Genomic DNA, 24,129 nt, shown 5'->3' on the forward strand with positions numbered 1-24,129 from the left:
TTATCCGGAGACGGGGGTGAGCACACGACGTTTTGTACTATTTCAGTCTCCATCTGTATATATAGACTTGTCTTTTTTTTCCTTTCGAGACAGTCCAGTCTCTGTTGTCCATTTTTGGGACTTGTACTCATTTAGTAGTAGCTCTGTACTAGTGACTTCCAGGTTCTAGGAGGGATCTTTATTTGTAGATATGTTTTTGGTTTGCGTCCGTCTGTTTATATTGTTATTTGCCTACTCTTGTTTAATTTCTACCCTCAGACCCATTACTTGTTGTTCCGGGTTACGGGTTGGCTTACCTGCTGGCGGGTTATAGTAGGTGTCATCATGACTTGATAAATCGGGTCGTGACAGGATGATTCGAGACCACCGTGGGCATCTTATTTTTTCATATTCACTAAATCTTGGACATGGTACCAACAATTGGGTAGAGGCTAAAGCATTGTTGTATGGAGTTGAATGGTGTGTGAGGAATGAATATGATTATATTTTAGCGGAAAGTGACTCCAATTTGTGTACTGGCAATAGATAATATAGATTTTGTTATATTGGATCACTTGGTTAATATAGCCAAATGTAAAAGTCACCTCTTGCATTTTCTTCATCTTAAAAGTCAAATTTTTTACATAATATTTGAATATATATAATTTTATTTTGAAAACCTTATAGATTTCATACCTGAATTTACCATCACAATTTGAAAAAATTGACTCTCGAAGTGTTAAATATCCATAAAAATTGTAATAGAGACACTATTTCAAGGATGAACATACCTTTATGACAATTGTACTAAATTCCCTTGAAAGAAAATGAGTTATCTTGCCTTTTTACCCTTTTTTTCAAAAAAAATTATCTTTTCACATTTCTTAGGTGTAAAGAATGTAGATCTTTTATAAAAAAAGGTTATTAAACTAAAAGAAATTTGTATAGGGTTGGAAAATAATTTCTCCCAAAATTTATATCCACTTTCACAAATGAAAGACTCCAGAATTTACATGAAATAAGATTTCTTGTCTTTTTTCCAATTTAAATACAAAAAAAAATGTCATTTTTAAATTTTCATATATATAAAAATGAAAATCTTTTAAAACTAAAAAATCTCTTATTTACGAAAATGCTATAAAAATAAAAAGAATTTTGGAAAGGTATAAAAATTATCTCTCTCAAGCTCACTTAAAATCCTAGATTCACTTTTGTTATGTTATTTCGTTAGAGTTTCAAATAGAAAAAATTCATACAGTCCATCATGAGTTTCATATAGTTCAAAAGATAAATTGCTCAAACACAAACAGATCTAAAGCATATATAAGTTTTAAATGCGTTTGTAGAAGCATATATGGAAACAAGAAAATGAGATATCTTGTCTTCTTACAATTTTAATAAAATAAAATATTCTTTTCAGATCTCATATGTGTATAAAAAAATGAATATATCTTATAGAAGGACATAAAATAATTTTTTTTTTTTGTAAAAGATTAAAAAATGATTTCAAATGAAAGCACATACAAACTCACATGTCACATTTCATAAAGAAGACGAAAATTAAACATACCTGAAAGAGGAACTCAAGAACTCTCACACAAATAAGAAGTTTCAATTTTTTGCGTTGTTGTTAATAATTTTACCTTTTGATGGTCTTTGTATATAATTGAAACTAAGGGTGTCAATTGTATGGGATCAAGTCGATCTGAAATCGGCCCAAATCAGTAGAAGCCCAAATTAAACCAGTCCAAGACAAAGAAATATTCGTTGGAGGCACGAACTTTTAGAGAATCTGTTTGTCAATTTTTTGACCAATGTGGGGCCCACTAACGCTTAAAAAAATCAAAAATCTAATCTCGTATTTTATTAAAGTTTTTTCCAAAAAAAAGCCTCTCCATTACTTATTTTTGTTAATTGTTAATTTATTATTTTTCTTAAAGTGTTAATAAGATTATTATTATTATTATTATAATAATAATAATAATATTACTTATATAAATTATTATTATTAGTTATTAATTTATTATTTCTCTGAAAATGCTAGCAAGTTATTGTTATTATAATTTCACTTTTTAGTCAAGATTATTATTACAATTTTACTTTTCAGTTACTACTTATAAGTTATTACTATTAATTAATACTTAATACGTGTTAGTTGATAGTTATTAGTTTATTACTTTATTATTATTTGGATTTATTAGGTAACTCAATGATCAAAAGTATCAAGGATTAATTATCACTATTAACTAATCAAGTGAAATTATAACTCCTAAGTTAATAAGATGATCAAAATAATTAATTTTTTATTATTGCTTTATTAAATGATTCCTTTAAATTTTAATCTACATAAAAATAATGCCTACTGCATACAAAAAAAATTATTCGAACTTAATAAAATATAAAAAATATTCTACTATAGTGCGAGACTTATCATTTTATGATTATTAAAAATTGAGCACTAAAAATTAGTATAAAGTACAAAAATTTCAATAATTTGGATGCTAATTACATTCTATCTTGAAAGTTTCTCAAATTACAATAATCCTGAATTTTTCAGAACTCACAAATACATTGCTACTTCACCATATACATGTCAAATGATATATAAGTTATGTATTAGATATATAATTATAAACCAGATTAATACTGATTTTGGTTTGTAATAATTGGAATTATGTATCAACAATAACATTTGTCAGATACATTGTTCACAAACAAAATGTGATGTACTTGATAGTGATGGAATGATATACTCGGAATTCCAGATGTTAAGATAGAGAAAGGGAAAAAATAGATTTTTGTAATTAATTCAAATGGTATAGATTTTTAAAAATTATGTTATAATCTTAAATCCTATAATTAATTATCCTTGAGATAACTATGACAAACTATGACAACTCCTTGAGATAACTAATGCTATATGTATGGTAAAAAAATTATTGCCTTAATTTCTTTTTAATAGCTATTCAAATTGTTATTGCAATCTATTGCTACTTTAACGTACAAATTTGATACTTTGCATCTATATATAAGAAATCAATATTTGAATATTGCAGACACAAAGTGCACAAAATACGAGGAATAGAACAAAACTTAAAGTCTCGCATGCCGGTGGTAGCAAAAGCAATGCAAGGAGAGGTCGTCAAATGGTAAGTTTCTTTACATACCACTTTATTATACAAAATAAAATGTATTGCTTGTTACTTATTTTTATCTGTACTTGATTAATGATAGGAACAAAAATTGGGAAGGCCGGTGTGCCGAAGTGAAGTTGTATTGTCAACTTTATTGAAAAAAAATGGTAATTATGTGAATGAAGAGGGAAAGATTTTAGCTGTAAGTTTCAAATATTCGTCTATTTTGTGACAATATTGGTATAGAAATGATATCTTTATGTTCTGTTTTGAATGTACTTCTTTTTAATCTTCATAAGTTATGTAACTTTTCCTACACATGGTTCAACTCGTATCTAGAGATGCTAAACACAACAGTTTCCTGGAAAAATACAGAATCATCCAGTTCCATTGCCACCCACCCCTAAATAAATTTTCACCACTTAAATATTTTTATTGATTCTAATAAGTGCAAGGTAGCAGATGATTTAGTTTTGCAATACTTGCTAATGAGTTGATTAACAATTCATTATTAACAATGTTGACATTTCTCTCTCATGTCTTCTATTTTATTTGTAGGATAAAATATTGGAACATCTACCTGAAGATCAAGAACATCCTGCTACTTTAGGTGTTCCGTTGAAGATATTGGCCCATCCTAATGACGTCATTGGAAAAGTGTATGGAGTTGAACATTCTGGTTGTGTGCGTGGTATAGGTGGTAATGTTTGTCCTTCAGTTGCTTTTGGGATGCCTAGACATTCAATTAGTCATGCAAATGTCGGTAGTTCCAATAATATGTCTCATCAACGTGTTGAAAACCTAGAGAAATAGGTAGAAACTTTGGAAGAGAAGCTGACTGAATATGAAGAGGCCAAAGAAAAGTTTGATGAGACCAAGGAAAAGCTTGAGGAAACTAAGAAACGACTTGCGCAAAATGAGAATCACTTGGCAACTCTTCATAGCTTTTTACAAGCCAAATTTGGTAGTGAATTGCCTACTTTCAACATAGATTCTTCTTAGTTTTATATATATATATATATATATATATATATATATAATTGATGTAGCTTAAACTTTTTACATTTTGATTACATTAGCAACATTTTTGCTATCTTTTATGATGAAACTTGCCTTTTGTTTTAATATATGATGAATAGATCTTTACAATAATGATTTGTGCATTTATCAGTGGATTAGTACCAGATTAATGTAGGGAATTAATTGTATATGTTTTTTTTTAAAAAACAATTGTACACGTTCGCCACGATTCATCCGTGGTTAATCTATAAAATAAATTTGAAAACTATATAAAGTACCTACATTATATTAGCCACGGTTCCTACATGGCTAATAAGAAATTACAAATATAATATGTTTTTCAGGAAATTAACTTTACCTACGAATTGAGTGTGGCTAAATGTTAGGCCAACCGTGACTAAATAAATATTACCACAAGTGTAAAAACAGTGGAAAATTTACTCGCGACGCCCATTATAGGCACACTACCAACCGTGACCAACTGCCTGTGGCCAAAGTGTTTTAGCCACGGTTCACATAGCATTTAACCNCACTACCAACCGTGGCCAACTGCCTGTGGCCAAAGTGTTTTAGCCACGGTTCACATACCATTTAACCACGGTTTTGAGCGTGGCTAATGCGCGCGTTTTTTGTAGTGCAGTTCAAAGACTCACATGTCACAAAGATGATATAAAAAAAATTGAAAAAATTAGAACATAGTTAACACAAAAATCAAGAAACTAACCTAGAATCGTAACCCTTTTTTTAGTTTCTCTAACTGTTTGATAGCCTTGCTAACACGAGTTCAATATTTTCGTATTTTTTTTAATTTTAATTTATGTGACAGGTAAAATTTAGAAAGTTAATTAAATTTTAATATGATTTTCAGATATTAAGTTGTTAATTACTTTTTACCTCCACAAATTTAATGTGAAGAGGTTCATTAAGATGTCCATAATTAAAGTACTTTTTGTCATCGATCGTTAAATTTTTACTCAAAGTAGTTACATGATATAAACAAATATTACCGACATTCAAAATAATAAAGCAATAACTAAAGAATATGAATTTAAAACTAGAAGTCATAGCTAAAACGGACTCCATAATTTCAAAAAAATTAGACACTAATTAAATTAAAGTAGAACAAAAGAAATATTTTTTTTAATTCTTTTTACAAAACATGATGTGCCTGCTTCAGCGTGAAGTCTTAAATTTAAAACTAAAAACCATAGTAAAAACGGATTCCACTTGATTTAGTCATATAGTGATACAATAACAAAGTAAAAGCAAATCAAGAATACGAAAGAAAAAGGTTTCATAGGCGGTAAACTCTCTTTGTGGGGTTTAATAAATAAAAATCTTATAAAGTTGACATCGTTTATAATTTACATATCTAAATTATTGAGTGTTTTATCATACTATCTTCAAATTTTCTAGGTAAAATTGAGTTAAAGTATGCAATTCACGTGTCATACGCTAGAATAATCTTATTAACAGTTTAAGATAAATAATAAGTAATAGGTAATAACTAAACGTAATATTGTAATAATATTCTTTCTAGCACTTGAGAGAAATAATAAATTAATAACGAATAATAATATGTAATATTGCAATAATAATAATTTTATTAGCAATTTAATAAAAATAATGAATTGATAACTCATAATGATAAGTAATGAAGTAACTAATAAGTAATATCGTAATAATGACCTTACTACGACTTTCAGAGTATTAATAAATTACTACTCCCTCCATTTCATATTAATTGAATTTTTAAAATATTTTTTATTTTTTAAATTAACTTAATTGTTCAATTTTTAAGACTACTTTTAGAATGTTCTTCCAATTTACCCTTCAATAGTTAGTATTGGAATTAGTTATTAATTAATGTTTAGTTATTTTAATCATAAATTTGACAATAAATAATAAGGGTAAAAATGGAAAGGTATACCTAATTTATGTCTTATTTTCTTTTCTTAAAAGGTGTGAAACACCTCAATAATTCAATTAATATGAAATGGAGGGAGTAATTAATAAAATAATTGAGATTTGAAAATTTGAGATCAGAAAGTTGAAATGTTGAAATTAAATAATGAATTCTTGAAAGTTGAAAGAGTAGGGAAATTGAGAGAATAATGTGGAAAAATATGATGAAAGGAGGGGATATTTAAAGATTAATGGGGAGGGTTTTCTTTTGATTTCTTTTTTTATTTATATAAAATCAGATTTTTTTTTAAAAATCTTTATTTTAGCCATTAGTGGCACCACAATGGTAATTTTTTTTGACAAAGATCTTTTTTTTTTTTTGATGACAAGGAAAACCCGTAGTCGCTACCCTTTGGGTGCGCACAGGGTAAAACCCCCGCTCCTACGCAATAGCTCGCAAACCACATAGGAGAGGTAACCCGCACTAGGCAAGCCCGGTGCGACGAGCTCGACCCAGAAGGCAAACCCCTTGCTTTCGCTGGCAAGTGGTTTCGAACTTGAGACCTCCAACATGGAAGTCCCAAGCCCAAACCACTGGGCCACCCCGAAGGCAAACCCCTTGCTTTCGCTGACAAAGATCTGATTTTAAAAATCAGATTTCATAGAAAATTATGGCTTCAACAGATAGCCCCTTAGTCTTGGGGCGGTTTGGTCTGGTCTACTATCGATCCGGTCCGATTTTGGAATCAAGCCGATTGATATTCTTAGTTTGAATTATATAAATGACCATCAAAATGCAACATTTTTAATAATAAGAAGAAAAATTGGAATTTTTGGTTTATCTGAGAGCTTTTGGAGTTTCGTTGCAAAGGTATGTTCAATTTTCAGTTTTTTTTTTGTAAATCTTTTTTGGGCCACCAATTACATTTGTGAAGTAATCTATGTTTTACATGTCAGTTTTTGCGGCGAAGATATGATTTTCTAGTCTTTTATAATTTTATTTTTTTAATTATATATATATATATATAAGGATATGATTTTATTTTTTCAAATTAAGGATCTTTATTTTTTTTGGTAACTAACAATTTCATTAATCACCAATGTAAAACGATTACAATCTCTATATCTAACTACACACAACTAGCTATCCAATACATTAAAGAGCTCCTACTCAGTCACACCTAAATTTGAAAGTAGACATGAGAGCACTAATCCTGGGTGGGGATCAAACACTACAAACAAAAGCTATCTCTTTTGCAATGGCATTTGACTCTCTACTCTTTTTTTTTTATAGAAATTCTCATATTTCTCTCTATCCACAGACAGTGTACGAATTCTGTGTAGACCATTTTGAAAACTTGGCTGCTTAATTGTGTCTTTCCCTTCACACACCTTAGCACTTTAGTAAGATGTTGGTTCCATTGCAGGGATTGAATTGGCTTGGCTTGAATCCACTGCTGCACTATTCTCTAGATTTCTACTCCATAAACACAAGAAGTGAAAATATTATCCCTAGACTCATTGTGCAAAGTGCATAAGGGGGATACTGGAGACACAGATTTCCCCCACTTGAGAAGTCTATCTGTAGTCAACAACTTATTCTGCACTTGCAACCACAGTGTGAATCTTGCTCTTGGCCTAGCTGCATTTTTGTACATTAAGTTCCTCCATATTACTCTAGGTTTTGGGTTCAGCAAGTGCATGTAAAGTTTCCTTGTTAGGCCGCTCCTGCTTGATTCATCCACCTGGAATTGTTCAAAAGTAGTTCTAGCTTCAATTATCTTCCGTATCATCCAACACGCTTGTGTAGGTACCCTCATTGTCTCAAGTTGTAGTCCTTTTATATAATAACTATGAACCCACATTATCTAGAGCTTGTCCTCTTTTTTGGCCAGTGCCCAATGAGTTTTAGCAATAGCTGCTCCATTCCATACATTCACATTAGTCAAGTTTAGACCACAAAACATAGAGGAGAGCAAACTTTATTCCATGCTACCAATGCCTTCTTGGTGATACTATTACTTGCAGACCATAGGTAACTTCTACAATAGCTATTAATTAATTTTATTACCTTAGCAGAGTGTACAAATAGTTGAGCCCAATATGCTTGGATGCCAAATAGCACAGATTGGACAAGTTGTGTTTTGCCAACATATGAGAGTTTCTTTGAAGTCCAAGAGAAATCCTAGCTATTATCTTTGTGATCAGCGGGTACCATTGGATTAAAGATATCTTCTTGGTGGACAAAGGGACTCCGAGGTATTTGAATGGGAGATCTCCACAAGTGAATTCCAGTACTATATATAATCCGTTCCTTTTCTTGTGGAGTTACCCCTCCAAAATATATGCATCTTTTCCCCATGTTTGCTTGAAGACCTGAAGCTTCTGAGAATAGCCGAAAACATTCCATCATTGCCGGGACAAAAATGTTATCACCTCAAGAAAACATGAGTAGATCATCTGGAAAACATAGATGAGTGATTTGGAGTTTAACACATCTCGAATGGAGTTTAAACTGCTTTACTCCTACAAGTGTGGTGAGACATCTTGTAACGACCTGTTCTTGTCGTTATGGAAAAGCCAACGGGGAAAAATTTGGGGCCGAAAAATGTTTTCATAGTATTTTGATTTTCCCAACCTAGTCCAGATTTGAACAAAATCGAAGTCTTTAAGGTGTAGGAAATCTGGTAACAATCGGGTGATTGAATTTTGATTTTGATTACATGAGTAGTTTATTAACTCGTTAAAGAACCCGTATGATTTTACGGAATTGAATTCGGGTGAGTAGAACTCCCAGAATCGATCTTAGAGTAAATGGTATTTTCTGAGCGTCGTTGGTTAGAAGTGTGTTGTGAAATGGGAATTTTGGAATCCTTGAAATAGCTCTCTGGCTCGCGTAACCCGCTTTGGCGCTGGATTTTGCCGCTCTGGCAGGGACGCTACAACGGGGTGACGGCCGCTGTGGTGGGCTCGATGTAAATTAAAGTCGTTAATAAACCCCTAAACGACCTCATTATGCACGTTTCGATCTTTAGAGCTAAGGAATGAACCCCAGGCGACTCCTACTCGTTTTTCACCATTCTTGAGGCTAAAGGTAAGCTTTTCACTCCTCGAATCCATTTTTCGATCCGTAGAACATAATAGAATGGGGGAAGGTTTTGTTATAGATTCTATGGTAGACACAACCCTAATTTGATGGGGGAAGGNCTTTTAAGCTTCTTGGATGCTTTGACACTATTTCAGCAAATTGTGGCAACTAAAGGGTTCATTATTAGTTTTAAAGGTCGAAAAATTATTCCGAAGGTTCTGAAATTTTGAGCATGAATTATAGGACTTATCTGCAAATTTTGGTGCATTTTCACTAACCTGAGATTGGACTTTTATCGCAAATAAGAAATAATTGTTTACCGAGTAGAAATGATATTTGACAGGGCAAACGAGCATGAAATTGAGCTGTGATTGAACGAGCAGGTCCGTATCATTATTTAAGACATTTACAAAAAGAATCGGGTCATTTCACTATCGTATGAGGAAATTTCGGCCTTTTTAGTGAAAGATTAACTGCTGTTTTTCTGGTGCATAACAGCCGTGTACTGTTATAAAAATCTCAGACTGTGTTCATTTGGTATTTTGAGCATATCGGGAGTTCTAGAGATCGAAATGGAGTGATTCTTACGGGTTTCTTCTTGAATTAATATGAGGGTTAGTATTCAATCTTCAATTCGACATTTTCTCATAATTTCTTTATCTGGTTTTTTCCCTATTCGTAAATCTCTTGGGAAAATTGGGGTTTTATCGATTTGGACTCCCTTTTTGATGAAAAAAAGTATATTTATGATCCTTATGTTATGGGTAAACTGATTTTAACATAAAATTATTGATTCATCGATTATTTTCATCATATTAACCGCGTACAATTTGCACTTTCCCGGTAAAGTTAAAGTTTGATAAATCGAGAATTTCAAGGTCGATCTTAACTCCATTTTTGATGAAATTTCATATTTGAACTTATCTAAGCATGGGTAAGAGATATTTCATTTTCGGGTCGGGATTTCGGATCCGAATATTTTAGGCTTCTTCAAGAACGTGGATTTTCCTTCAAATTGAGTTTGTGAATTGATTTCAACTCCGTTTTCAAATTGGTTTTCACCATTAGCTTCCAAATACTTTAAGGATCATTTTACATCAAAAATTTTCAGATTTGGGTATCGTTTTCCGGTATGAGACTTTTGGATCGTTTTGCCCTTTTTTCCTAAATTTCTTGATTTTGGTGTCATTGGACTCGAATTGTGATTGTGATTAATTGTTTGATTAGATTATCGTGATCCGGATTATACTCGGAAAGGAAAGGCTCAAGTCAAGAAACTTTTGGAGTTCGTTTTAAGGCAAGTGGCTTCCAAACTTTGTAAAATCTTAGACTACGCATGACTACCTTCCTAATTGTGTTGGGGAGTAATGAGGATTGAGGATGAGTTTTATTTGTTGATTGAAATTGTTGTAAATGAAAGATGAGGAATAAAACGAGCTAAATGTGTTATATGTGACTTGAATTTGTTGAATAAGTCATGTGATAACTGATATTGAGGGGATAGAAGAGCATGAGTAGGCTATGATTGATATAGACATTGTGATTGAGATAGGTGATGTGTAATGCTATGATGTGGCCGTGATATGGTTGTGATTGAGATAGGTGATGTGTAATACTATGATGTGGTCGTGATATGGTTGTCATTGAGACAGGTGATGTGTAATACTATGATATGGTCGTGATATGGTTGTGATTGAGACAGATGATGTGTAATACTATGATGTGATCGTGATATGATTGTGATTGATGACATGTGCATATTCATTATTCATCCCATGTGTGAACTATCTGTTGCATGAGTTCTGAGACATTGATATGAGGATGGATGGTTATGAGACACAGTTGAGACTAGCTTCGACTAGAGATATATGAGATGGACTAGCTCCGGCTAGCGATTTGGATGCCGATGGGATCCGGTTCCGGCGGTAATACATGGTCCATGTGTGGCACCCATGGGTTCTGATTTGAGTATTCAGCGCGGACTGATTACGTCAACAGATGTGTATCGTAGGACAGACATGCATCACGACTACATGACATCATTATTGCATTTTGCATCGCATTTTCCTTATCTTTGTCTGTGATGTGTGGATTGTTTCGATTTACCCTTCTTATGTGGAATTTGATCTACTTACTCTTATTTGTTGATCTGAGGTTGATCAAGATATACTGTTGGTTCTGGCTGTTGAATATGATCTGGTTAGTATAGGTTGGTTGGTTTGCTGCTAGATTGTGGTTCGGTTGGGTTTGAAAGGAGTTGTTTGTAGCTGCTAGTTTTGCTTAGTTTAGAGTTACTTGCGAGTACCTGTGGTTTTCGGTACTCACCCTTGCTTCTACACAATTGTGTAGGTTGACAGCTCTCTCAGATTCGGCTTAGTATTTTCTCTAGCAGATTGAGCTTCGGGACATACTCGAGAGGTAGCGGTTCATTCCAGACGTGCCCTTGAGTTATCTTTACTTTCAGTTTTGTTCTATTCGAGAACTATACTTTGAGACTTGTATATTTTTATTCGAATTCTGTATTTAGAGGTTTGTACATGTGAAAACCAAATTCTGGGTAGTGTTGAGTCTTAATTAAAGTCTTCCGCTTATTTATTATCTTTTATTCTCGTATTTCTACTTCTCTATTGTTGTGGTTGGGTTAGGCTGACGTGTCCGGTGGGAAATGGACACGTGCCATCACATTCGAATTTGGGGTGTGACAGCTTTACTCCTACAAGTGTGGTGAGACATCTTGTAACGATCTGTTCTCGTTGTTATGGAAAAGCAAACGGGGAAAAATTTGGGGCCGAAAAACTTTTTCATAGTATTTGGATCTTCCCAACCTAGTCCAGATTTGAACGAAATCGGAGTCTTTAAGGTGTAGGAAATCTGGTAACAATTGGGTGATTGAATTTTGATTTTGATTACATGAGTAGTTAGATAACTCGTTAAAGAACCCGTATGATTTTACATAATTGAATTCTGGTGAGTAGAACTCCCAGAATCGATCTTAGAGTAAAGGGTATTTTCTGAGAGTCGTTGGTTAGAAGTGTGTTGTGAAATAGGAATTTTGGAATCCTTGAATTAGCTCTCTGGCTCGCGTAACCCGCTTTGGCGCTGGATTTTGCCGCTCTGGCGGGTACGCTACAACGGTGTGACGGCCGCTGTAGCGGGCTCGATGCAAATTAAAGTCGTTAATAAACCCCTAAACGACCTCATTATGCACGTTTCGACCTTTAGAGCTAAGGAACGAACCCCAGGCGACTCCTACTCGTTTTTCACCATTCTTGAGGCTAAAGGTAAACTTTTCACTCCTCGAATCCATTTTTCGATCCGTAGAACGTAATAGAATGGGTGAATATTGATGGGGGAAGGTTTTGTTATAGATTCTATGGTAGACACAACCCTAATTTGGATGATTGGGATCATGGGTTTGATCTAGGGTTCATAAAATTGTTAGTAATCCGGGTAATTAATGATTGTTTATTCTGGTATTATATTGATTGTTTGTAGACCAAGAACAAGCGGAACAAATCCGGAAAGGGAAGGATAAAGTTTCTTAGGGTTTCAAACTTGTTTCGAGGCAGGTGATGATTGTGATTCTATGATTGTGTGATGTATGCTTGTTCTTGCTTCATTATGATACTTGTATATGTATGAATGTTGCAATGTTAATCACACTAGTTGTAAATGAGTTAGAGAAATTATTATTGCCATGAAATCGTGACTTGAATGTATGATATTGAGGATATACTTGTGTTTGTGATTGTGGTGTGTGATAGGATTGGTTGCCACGTTCCGGCATAACTAACTTGGATCGATTGCCACGTTCTGGCATAAATATGGGATCGGTTGCCATGTTCCGACATAAATATGGGATCGGTTGCCACGTTTTGACATGCTAACTGTTTGGGTTTGGGTTTCATGAGAGGACCAATGATGTGATATAAAATGTGAAATTGATCGTTGTTCGTAAATGTTGATAATATTGTATATGTTGATATATATGCATGTGATTATATTGTTGTCTTGCTTGTTTATGTTGCACTAGTGGGATAGCCGCGTGATCCTACCAGTACACTGTGGTTTTTTGAGTACAGGGCATCTTCAAGCGGCTATTGACAGACCTCGCTTAGGAGATCGTTGACCATTGCTTCGAATAGAAGGGTGAGCCAAATCTTCCGAGCTTCCATGGGATTCTCTTTCGTTTATGTCCACCATTTCCGGACTTAGACAATTGTTTAGTTAGTTGGTTAGTTCATTAGTTTGGGGGCTGCATCCCTTCTTGTTTAGACTTGGTTCATTGTTAGATGTTTTGGTACATTGACTTTCAGATTCTAGGTTACTCTTCCGCATTGTTAGTTTATTATTGTTAGACTTTTGTTAGAGTTTATGGAAACTCTATTTTTCTTTCCTTAGTATTTGACTCAAATGCCTTAGTTATTGCTTTAGTTGCTTGGTTTGGGTTGTAGTAATGGCTCTCCCACAGGAGTGTTAGTGTGAGTATCAATCACGATGGTCTGGGTCGTGACAAAGTTAGTATCAGAGCCTAGGTTCGTTGATCTCGATGTACCGAAACGAGTAGAAAAATCTAGTAATTGCATATAGGTTTTTATTCTTCACGATGTTTTTACTATCTGTTGCTTCATTTTATTTTTTATCTTAATATTTTACAGTCATTTTTTTCTTATGACAATTCCCTTTTCTTAATAGCTTGTCTTTTGAGTTGACACAAAATTTAGAAGTTAGGTCTGTGTAATGTAAGTACTACATGAATTGATGAAAAAAAAATACTAGGCACAATTTATTTATTTTTCACTCTTTTGAATATGATTTTTGGTTCTGCAAACGATATAGTTTAACTGATCTTCCACTTTTATAGCCCTATCTTACTGAAATGGAAATGTAACAATCCATATTGTTTTTGCATATTGTGAAGTGGCTGTGTATTTGGATTAAAGGAGATCTTTTTAGTTAATGACTTATAGGACTCTTTTTTTTATGAAAAGGTAGTAGAGTGAAACTGCTGGATCAGTGTAGATTATATCGCAATGGGATTAAATTTTTCTTACAAAATATTTTCATTTTTATACGTAAGAGATTGAAAATGATATTTTTTAATTCAAATTGTAAGAAGACAAGAGATCTTATTTCTTCGTTTCTCTATGTGCTTCTACAAACACATTTAAAAACTTATATGTGTAGATTCTATTGCTTTAAATTTGATTTTTTTTGTTGAAGATTTTATCTTTTGAACTATTTGAAATTCATTAATGAATTTGTGACATCCTCTTACTGTGTGAATTTTTTTCTATTTGAAACTCTAGAGAAATAACTTACAAAAGAAAAATCTAGGATTTTAAGTAAGTTTGAGAGGAATGATTTTCTAGTTATTTTTATAAGAATATAAAATTTAAGTGAGTGGATGTAAATATTCTAAGAGATGAGATCTCTCACCCTATTATAAATTAAATAGAAGAAAATGAACATTTTAAATCTCTTATGTGTAAAAAAGGATTATTTTCTTGAGTAATAATCATAAAAAAGATAAGTCTTGCACAATATATATATATTTACCTATATGGTATATAGAAATAGATACCCTTGTAGCAATATTACAAGTAATAAAAAGCTTAGATGAAAATCTAAAAAGAAAAATAGTAAAAATAATTACTTTAAATAATAAAAAAGACGAAGAAAGATATAATATTATAAATTATAATTTCTTTGACACCTCTGATTATTACTTTTCAGAATAAAAATGAGCTTAAAAGAAATTTCGAAACTATTAAAAGATTTAATAGAAAGTCAAAAACAATTAACTTTACGGTTAAAAATGATAGAAATAGAAATTATTTCTATAAAAGAAAATCTTCCGGAAAGAATCACAAGCATAATAGAAAAAACTGAAAATTTTGACAAAAGAGTCAGTCAAAAATACATAAAGGATTTACTAGCCAAAAAGGTGGCAAGTAAAACTACCTATCAAAAAGGAAGTATGGATGAAATGCTAATCCATAAATTCCTAGAAAAACAAAACATAGATCTAGAAGAAAATCTAGAAACAACTGAAAATTCTGAATTAAAAGGAGAATTACAAAAAGATGAATGAACTAGATGAACTAGTATATGCAATGGAAGATCTCAATCTTTCAGAGCAAGAACTGAGAGTTTTTATGAATAATGGGGAAACAGGAGGACCCCAAGGAAAATTTGAAGGATCTACTTCTTCAATTAAAGAAGAATGGCAAGAGCCAGAAAAAGATTATAAAAAATTTGCAAACAAAGCAAAAAAGAATAACGATTTTGTAAAACAATATCATAATAGTGATAAATCAAAATTCATGCCGAATAGTCTCCCAACTAGAGACATTGGAACCCAATTTCTAGATTTGGATTGTAAAAGAGATCCAGAGACAAGCCTAGATTTATGGTCTCAAAATATGCTTTTATATTTCCTATTAGGAAAAGGAAATTACAATGATGAAGAAAAATACATCATCATGATAAACACTTTCATAGGAAAAGTAAATGACTGATTTTCTGGATTAACAGAAGATTTAGAAAAAATAATAAAAAATGACACTATTATTTTTTTAAATATTTTTTTATATTTTATTAAGTTGAATAATATTTTTAGTACGCAGTAGTCAATATTTTTATGTAGATTAAAATTTAAAAAGCAATCAATTTTATAAAACAATAATAAATTATTTTAAAAATCTTATTAAAAAAAGTAAGTACATCATTTTTCATATATTTTGCACCATTTTTCATAATTTCTTCAATATCAACATGATGTGTTGGTATGATTACACTATCAGATGGATTTCATCCTTTATATATAGCTTCAATTTTTTCGTTCTCCAAATCATTTAGATATTATTTTATTTTCGTATCCTTGATTTCTTTGTTCCGATTTAATTCAATCTCTAATATATCTAGGGACAAGATCATATACACCATATTCGATTTCAATTTCTTTAATTCTAGAAGTTCTATTATTTTCTTGAGTAACACCAACAATTAACTCTTCTAACTAGAGTAAGCCCAGCAGCCAGGTTTGATCCTCCGTGCAGCAACCCGACCGGTATATACCCCATAAAGAAAATTAGACTGTGAAGTGAGTAGCTGTATCCAACAATCTTTTGTCAATATCGTTTCTCAAAATAAAATAATAGAAATAAATGAAACGCATATGATAAATTTTTGCAACAAAATAAATACTTAGACTCGTATGGTAGCATAATTTCACTTGATTAATTAATAATGATATTTAATCCTTCGTACTTTTGATCATTGAGTTACCTAATAAGTCAAAATAATAATAAAGTAATAAACTATTAACTATTAACTAACTTGTATTAAGCATTAATGAATGATAATAACTAATAAGTAATAACTAAAAAGTAATATTGTAATAATAATAATAATAATCTTGCTAGCATTTTAAGAGAAATAATAAATTAATAACTAATAATAACAAGTTATATAAGTAATATTATAATAATGATAATAATCTTATTAACAATTTAAGAAAAATAATAAATTAATACCTAATAAAAATAAGTAATGGAGTAACTAATATGTGATATTGTAGAGATATATATTTCTAATATGATAGAAATTTAAAACAACTTTGAGCTTGATAAAATAAGTAATTATACAACTTTGTTGAACTTATTCCCTTAACATGTTGCATAACACTAGAATTCGACCAGAGTTACTAATTAAGTTGTTTTGTACTCATTTTTTTCATTAAATTAATTAGTTGTATGTTTAGGTCAATTTTACATGTTGCTCACAAAATATAAAACTTTACTTGAAATGAATTAAGATGATATAATTTGCTCTTTTGAAATTAAACAATAATTATAACTCGGTTTCAAATATCATGTGAACAAAAAGTCCTTGATAAAGAGCGTGTTAGAAAAGACGGATCATTATAAAAAACAAACAAAACTTTTTCACTGACAAACTTTTGAAGAACGAATAATACAAATATGAAAAACACAAGTAAAATGTGAAATACTAAATATGATAAATACAAAATCACATGATACATATTTTTAGGCATGATTATGGCATAGCAAAAGAAACAAATTTATGAGGTCATTGATACAATGGGCTGAAGGTATATATCAGCTTGCAATGACAATAGGATTGGACAAAACTTATGTAGGTCAATTCCAAATTGGATTAGAAAAAATAAAATAAAACAAATTCCAAAAATAAATAATTATTTAGGGTCAAACAATGTTAACCTTTTTATTTAGGTACTTATGTTTTAAAGCAAGATCTAAAATCAATGTGATATTTTCTTTATTGAGAAAACACAATAAAACAACATTTTTATATATCCATGAAAAATTACATCTTATAAATTTAAAAAATGAAGAAGTTCTTGCTATACATGACATTAAAAAATATTATTTTATCATGTCAAAATTTTTAAATTACAAATTTAGTTGAGTAATTTTTTAGAAGAGAAAAACCTTTGACCTTTACAAAAAGAAATTTAATAATTTTGTTAAATAAATTTGCATAATTGAATGACCTTTTGAGATATTCATTCGGAGATAATGTCAAAATAGTTAAACATAAGTTTGCTAAAATTTGGTGACCAGATATAAGTTGCAACTACTATTTGTAAATTATTAATATTGGTTCCTTTTTTATTAGTGTACTTACATGATAAGAATGACATGTGAAAAATGGAAAGTTATTATAAAACAAATTCAAGTATAAAGGAAAAAAAAAAATTCAACTATAAAGAATTAATTATTTATGTTTTAATTAGTGGACTGGGTTGCATCAGGATGGTTCACTACTAAATATACCTTTTAAGGAAAATTATATAATTATACGATTTAAGATAGTATAATTTTTAAAAATCTATACTATTTGAATTAATTATAAAAAAATACTTTTTCCTTCTCTCTATCTTAACATCTGGAATTTCGGATATATCACTCCATCTCTATTTGATACATTACAATTTTGTTTGTGAACAATGTATCTGGTACGAATATTATTATTGATACATAACTCTAATTATTTCAAACCAAAATCAGTATGAATCTGGTTTATAATTATATATCTAATACATAAGATATCATTTGCTATGTATCTGGCGAAGGAGCAATGTATCTGTGAGTTCTGAAAAATTCCGAATTATTGTAATTTGAAAAACTTTCAAGATTGAATGTAATTAGCACCCAAATTATTGATTTTTTTTTACTTTATACTAATTTTAGTGCTCAATATTTAATAATCATAAAAATATAAGTCTCGCACTATATTAGTATATTTTTTATATTTTATTAAGTTGAACAAACTTTTTAGTATGCAGTAGTCATTATTTTTATGTAGATTAAAGTTTAAAGAAATCATTTAAAAAAGCAATAATAAAAAATTAATTATTTTGATGATGCTATTAACTTAGGAGTTATAATTTCACTTGATTAGTTAATAATGATATTTAATTCTTGATACTTTTGATCATTGAGTTACCTAATAAATCAAAATAATAATAAAGTAATAAACTAATAACTATTAACTAACACGTATTAAGTATTAATAATAATAATAATAATAATAATAATAATAATAATAATAACAACAACAACAACAACAACAACAACAACGTATAAGTAGTCACTAAAAAGTAAAATTGTAATAATAATCTTGCTAGCATTTTCAAAGAAATAATAAATTAATAACTAATAATAATAATAATAATTTATATAAGTAATATNAAATAATAAATTAATAACTAATAAAAAAAAGTAATGGAGTAACTAATAAGTGATATCGTAGAGATATGAGAATTAAAGAGTCTTGAGAAAGTTGAAATTAAATATTAAATTCTTGAAAGTTAAAAGAGTAGAGAAATTGAGAGAATATGAAAAAGTATTTATAGATTAATGGGGAGTTTTTTTTTTTTTGTTGAAAAAAAACTTTAATAAAATTCGAGATTAGATTTCAGAATTTTTTTGACTGTTAGTGGTCCCCACATTGGTCAAAAAATTGACAAAGAGATTCTGTTCGTGCGTCCAACGAATATTCCTTTGTGGGCTTTTACTGATTTGGGCCGATTTCGGATCGACCCGAACCCATACGATGGACACCCTTAGTTTCACCTATATAAATGATCATCATAGGTAAAATAATTAACAACAAGGCAAAAAAATAAAATTAAATTACTGATTTGTGAGAGTTCTTGAGTTCCTCTTTCAGGTATGTTTAATTTTCATCTTCTTTATGAATTGTGACATGTGAGTTTCCATGTGCTTTCATTTGAAATCAGTTTTTAATCTTTTACAAAAAAAATAGTTTTATATCCTTTTATAAGATATATTCATTTTTTTTTACAAATATGAGATTTGAAAAGAATATTTTATTTTATTCAAATTGTAAGAAGACAAGATATCTCATTTTCTTGTTTCTACAAACGCATTTAAAACTTATATATGCTTTAGATCTGTTTGTGTTTGAGCATTTTATCTTTTGAACTATATGAAATTCATGATGGACTGTATGAATTTTTTCTATTTGAAACTCTAGAGAAAGAACATAACAAAAGTGAATCTAGGATTTTAAGTGACCTTGAGAGAGACATTTTCTAGACCTTTTCAAAATTCTTTTTACTTTTATAGCATTTTTATACATAAGAGATTTTTTAGTTTTAAAAGATCTTCATTTTTATACATATGAAAATTTAAAAACGTCACTTTTTTGTATTTAAATTGAAAAAAGGACAAGAGATCTTATTTCATGTAAATTCTGGAGTCTTTCATTTGTGAAAGTGGATCTAAATTTCGGGAGAAATTATTTTCCAACCCTATATAAATTTCTTTTAGTTTAATAACCTTTTTTTTTAATAAGAGATCTACACTCTTTACACCTAAGAAATGTGAAAAGACAATTTTTATTTAAAAAAATGGTAAAAAGGCAAGATAAATCATTTCCTTCCAAGGGAATTTAGTACAATTGTCATAAAGGTATGTTCATCCTTGAAAACAAAACATGTTTATCACGGAAACATGTTCTTTAATAGTGTCTCTATTACAATTTATATGGAATATTTAAGACTTCGAGAGTCAAATTTTTCAAATTCAGGTATGAGATCTATAAGGTTTTCAAAATAAAATTATATATGTTCGATAATTATGTAAAATTACTATAAGTCAAGTAATTGACAATTCAAAATATTTGAAAGTTGTATGACAAAAGTCACGGTCAAAATTCTCAAAACTCAAAGAGCCATTTATATTGAGACTAAGAGAATATTTTTTTTCATTTCCTTTTTATCCTAATGATATGGAATTTTGGAATTGACAGTTTGAATTTAATTTGTTTATTTTGTTAAACTTTGTGCTAGGTCAAAATCAGACAATCAAGTTGATAGAGAGAGTACATAAATAAAAATAATTTGATTATTAATGAATTGTATATACATGCCTGATTGAATAGACTTTTTCTGATTTTTTGTTTGTTCTCTTTCATGAAGCAATGGCTTCCAAAGATGAACTTCACGAAAATGAAGTAGTAAAAAAACCCTCAAAAATTGTCAAAGGGAAAAAAAGCAACTTAATGGGCGAACGTTCTGTTGTCTTGCCACGTGTTGTACGTATTTACATAACGGACAATGACGCCACAGACTCGTCCAGTGATGAGGATGACAATCTTCAAGGAGAGAAGTTCAAACAACATAAAAGGATTTGTAAAGAAATTATCATCAGAAATGGAAAAACCAAGGTCACTTCAAAGATGGTATCGTCCAAAGAGAAAAAAGATACAAAACTTCTCCAAGAAAATGTAAGGAAGTACAGGGGAGTTAGACAACGAAAATGGGGAAGATGGGTTGCAGAGATTCGAGATGTAAGAACGAATAAACGACGTTGGTTGGGAAGTTTTGACACTGCGCTAGAAGCTGCTTTGGCTTATGACAAGGCAGCCATTGAAATAAAAGGTGCTAATGCTGTGACAAACATTATCGAGCCACCACCAAAGGAAAGCAACCCCATCCACCAATAAGGAAGACAAAAGGCATGTTGATCCTTGTATGTTTAGTTAATTTATTGGTTCAACTTTCCATAGGTTTATCCATTTCACCTTTGAAATTATAAGTTCAAAGGTTGAACGTTTTAGAAGTTGAAAGACATGAATGTAAATAAGAAGGTTTCGTTAGGGGGGAGAGTCTGGGGGCTAGCCCCATATCTTCTTCCCCTTATTGGTAGAAGTATTTAGTAATCACATATAATTTTTACTATTTGTTGCTTCATTTTGCTTTGTATCTTAATATTTTACTGTCAATTTTTTATGGAAATTTTGTTTTCCTAATAACTTCTCTTTTGAGCTGTTAGTCATTGAAAATAATCTTTCTTCACAAAATGAAAGAAAGGATAGTGTATATTTTATTACTTCTCCATACTCTATTTGTGGAATTACACTATATATATTATTGTTATTATTGAACTAATTAATTGGAGGAACATGAATAGCTATGATTTATGTATTGATGAAGCGGAGTTGTTTTTGTTGTATTCCTTGTAAATATTTGCTAAAAGAACTTTCTCTTTAAAATGCTACTTTTCTAGATAAACCTTGGGTTAAAAAAAAGTTTAGAAAATATATTTTTGATGTAACAGAAATGTTCAATATAGCTTAACATATATCGTAAAATAAGTAATTGAAAGTTTTTTAAAAAAAAATTGTTCACTTGAAAAGCTAAATTCTTTACATGAAGCTACTACTTCTTTTCTTTCTTAACACATCGTGAGGAGCTTGACATAGAAATTTGATCATAGTTATTTATTACGTTGTTTTATATCACATAGATTTTTACTCATTTTCTTCATTAAGTAGATTAGTCGTATGTTTAGGTCAATTTTGTATAGTTCTCACTAAATGTAAATTCATTCTTAATATGGATTAAGGCGATACTATTTTTATTTTTAAATTAATAATAATCATGCTTTAGTTTCAAACATGATTGAGTAAATAGAGATATCCTGATAAGACAGATATATACATAATCACATAGTACATATTTTTGGGCTTGATTTTGGCGTGACAAAAGAATTCATGAGGTTGAATGGACCAAAGCATACTCTTCATTGAAATCTCCTCAACATTTTCATTCTTAATAATGATTTTTTTTACGTGCCTTTTCACCTCGCTTTGACTTCTCCCATTTGACCTTCCCTTTATTCTCATTAGAATGGGTCGTTAGGTTGTAGCCCTACTAGTAAAATCTAATAGGATAAGGCAAGATAAAAGAACTTCTTTGGACTCAAATGGTTAATTTTCTAGTAATATCTTATTTTGGGGGCTTTCTGATGGCCTTGTTTTGTGATTCTTGGATGCCATAACTGTACGAAAAGAGAAATCAACAAAGAACGTCACTAGTGTGTTAAATTATTTATGATAAAAAATTCTTTCTTTATTATGTGCATAAAAATATTCATCAATCATTTTATTAATACGAGCTAATTTTATATAACCTAATCCTTCTTAAATTTCTAGAGGGAATTGGAAATTGATCTAACAGATTAAAAAATCTCGACTTTAAGAATCACATATCGTATATTTATTTGTTTATATAACATGTATTTATCCATAAGTAGCTAGCGTTATTCAACTCTGAAAATTTGTACATACTTGATTTTTATTTAAAGATACGTATGTATGTTTATTTTGTATCACTTGTCACAAAACACAAGCATAATCTCACATAAAATTCAAGATTCACTTTTATCTGGCTCTCCTTTATTATTTTAAATAGAAAAGAAGTCATAAATCTATCAAAGAATTGTGAATATAAGAGTATGCTTTTGTCTATTCAACCTCATGAATTTGTTTCTTTTGTCACGCCAAAATCAAGCCTAAAAATGTGTACCGTGTGATTATATATATATATATATATATATTTGTCTTATCATGATATCTCTATTTACTCAATCATGTTTGAAACTAAAGCATGATTATTATTAATTTAAAAAGAAAAATAGTATCGCCTTAATCCATATTAAGAATGAATTTACATTTAGTGAGAACTGTACAAAATTGACCTAAACATACGACTAATCTATTTAATGAAGAAAATGAGTAAAAATCTATGTGATATAAAACAACGTAATAAATAACTCTGATCAAATTTCTATGTCAAGCACCTCTCGATATGTTAAGGAACCAAAGAAATAGTAGCTTCATGTAAATTATTTAGCTTTTCAGAAAATTTTCAAGTGATCTATTTTTTTAAAAAAATCTTCCGATTACTTATTTTGCGATATATGTTAAGCTATATTGAACATTTCTGTTACATCAAAAACATATTGTCTAAACTTTTTTTAACCCAAGGTTTATCTAGAAAAGTAGCATTTTTAAGATAATGTTCTTTTAGCAAATATTTACAAGGAATACAACAGAAACAACTCCGCTTCATAAATACATAAATCATGGCTATTCATGTTCCTCCAATTAATTAGTTCAACAACAACAATAATATATATAGTGTAATTCCACAGATAGAGTGTCACGACCCGATTTATCAAGTCATGATGGCACCTACTATAACCCACCAGCAGGTAAGCCAACCCGTAACCCGGAACAACAAGTAATGGGTCTGAGGATAGAAATTAAACAAGAGTAGGCAAATAACAATATAAACAGGCGAAAGCAACCCACGACATATATACAAATAAAGATCCCTCCCAGAACCTGGAAGTCACCAGTACAGAGCTACTACAAAATGAGTACAAGTCCCAAAACTGGACAACAGAGACTGGACTGTCTCGAAAGGAAAAAGACAAGTCTATATATACAGATGGAGACTGAAATAGTACAAAACGCCGTGTGCTCACCCCCGTCTCCGGATAAGTCTACTCCAAGCTCGATCAACGCTGGCTACTAGTGCTCGGACCTGCATCACAAAATAGATGCAGAGCGTAGCATGAGTACCAAAACAACAGGTACCCAGTAGGCATCATCGGCCGACTGAGCAAGATAAGCAAAAGT

General features: G+C 30.6%; 1 pseudogene; it reads left to right on the plus strand.

Annotated features, from left to right (window-relative positions):
• The window catches only part of LOC125859092 (ethylene-responsive transcription factor CRF3-like), a 31,942-nt pseudogene extending 9,458 nt beyond the window's left edge, over positions 1-22,484 (plus strand).
• The last annotated feature ends 1,645 nt before the right edge of the window (positions 22,485-24,129 follow it).

The sequence above is a fragment of the Solanum stenotomum genome, chromosome 1 (genome assembly GCF_019186545.1).
Source record: "Solanum stenotomum isolate F172 chromosome 1, ASM1918654v1, whole genome shotgun sequence".
Lineage (NCBI taxonomy): Eukaryota > Viridiplantae > Streptophyta > Magnoliopsida > Solanales > Solanaceae > Solanum > Solanum stenotomum.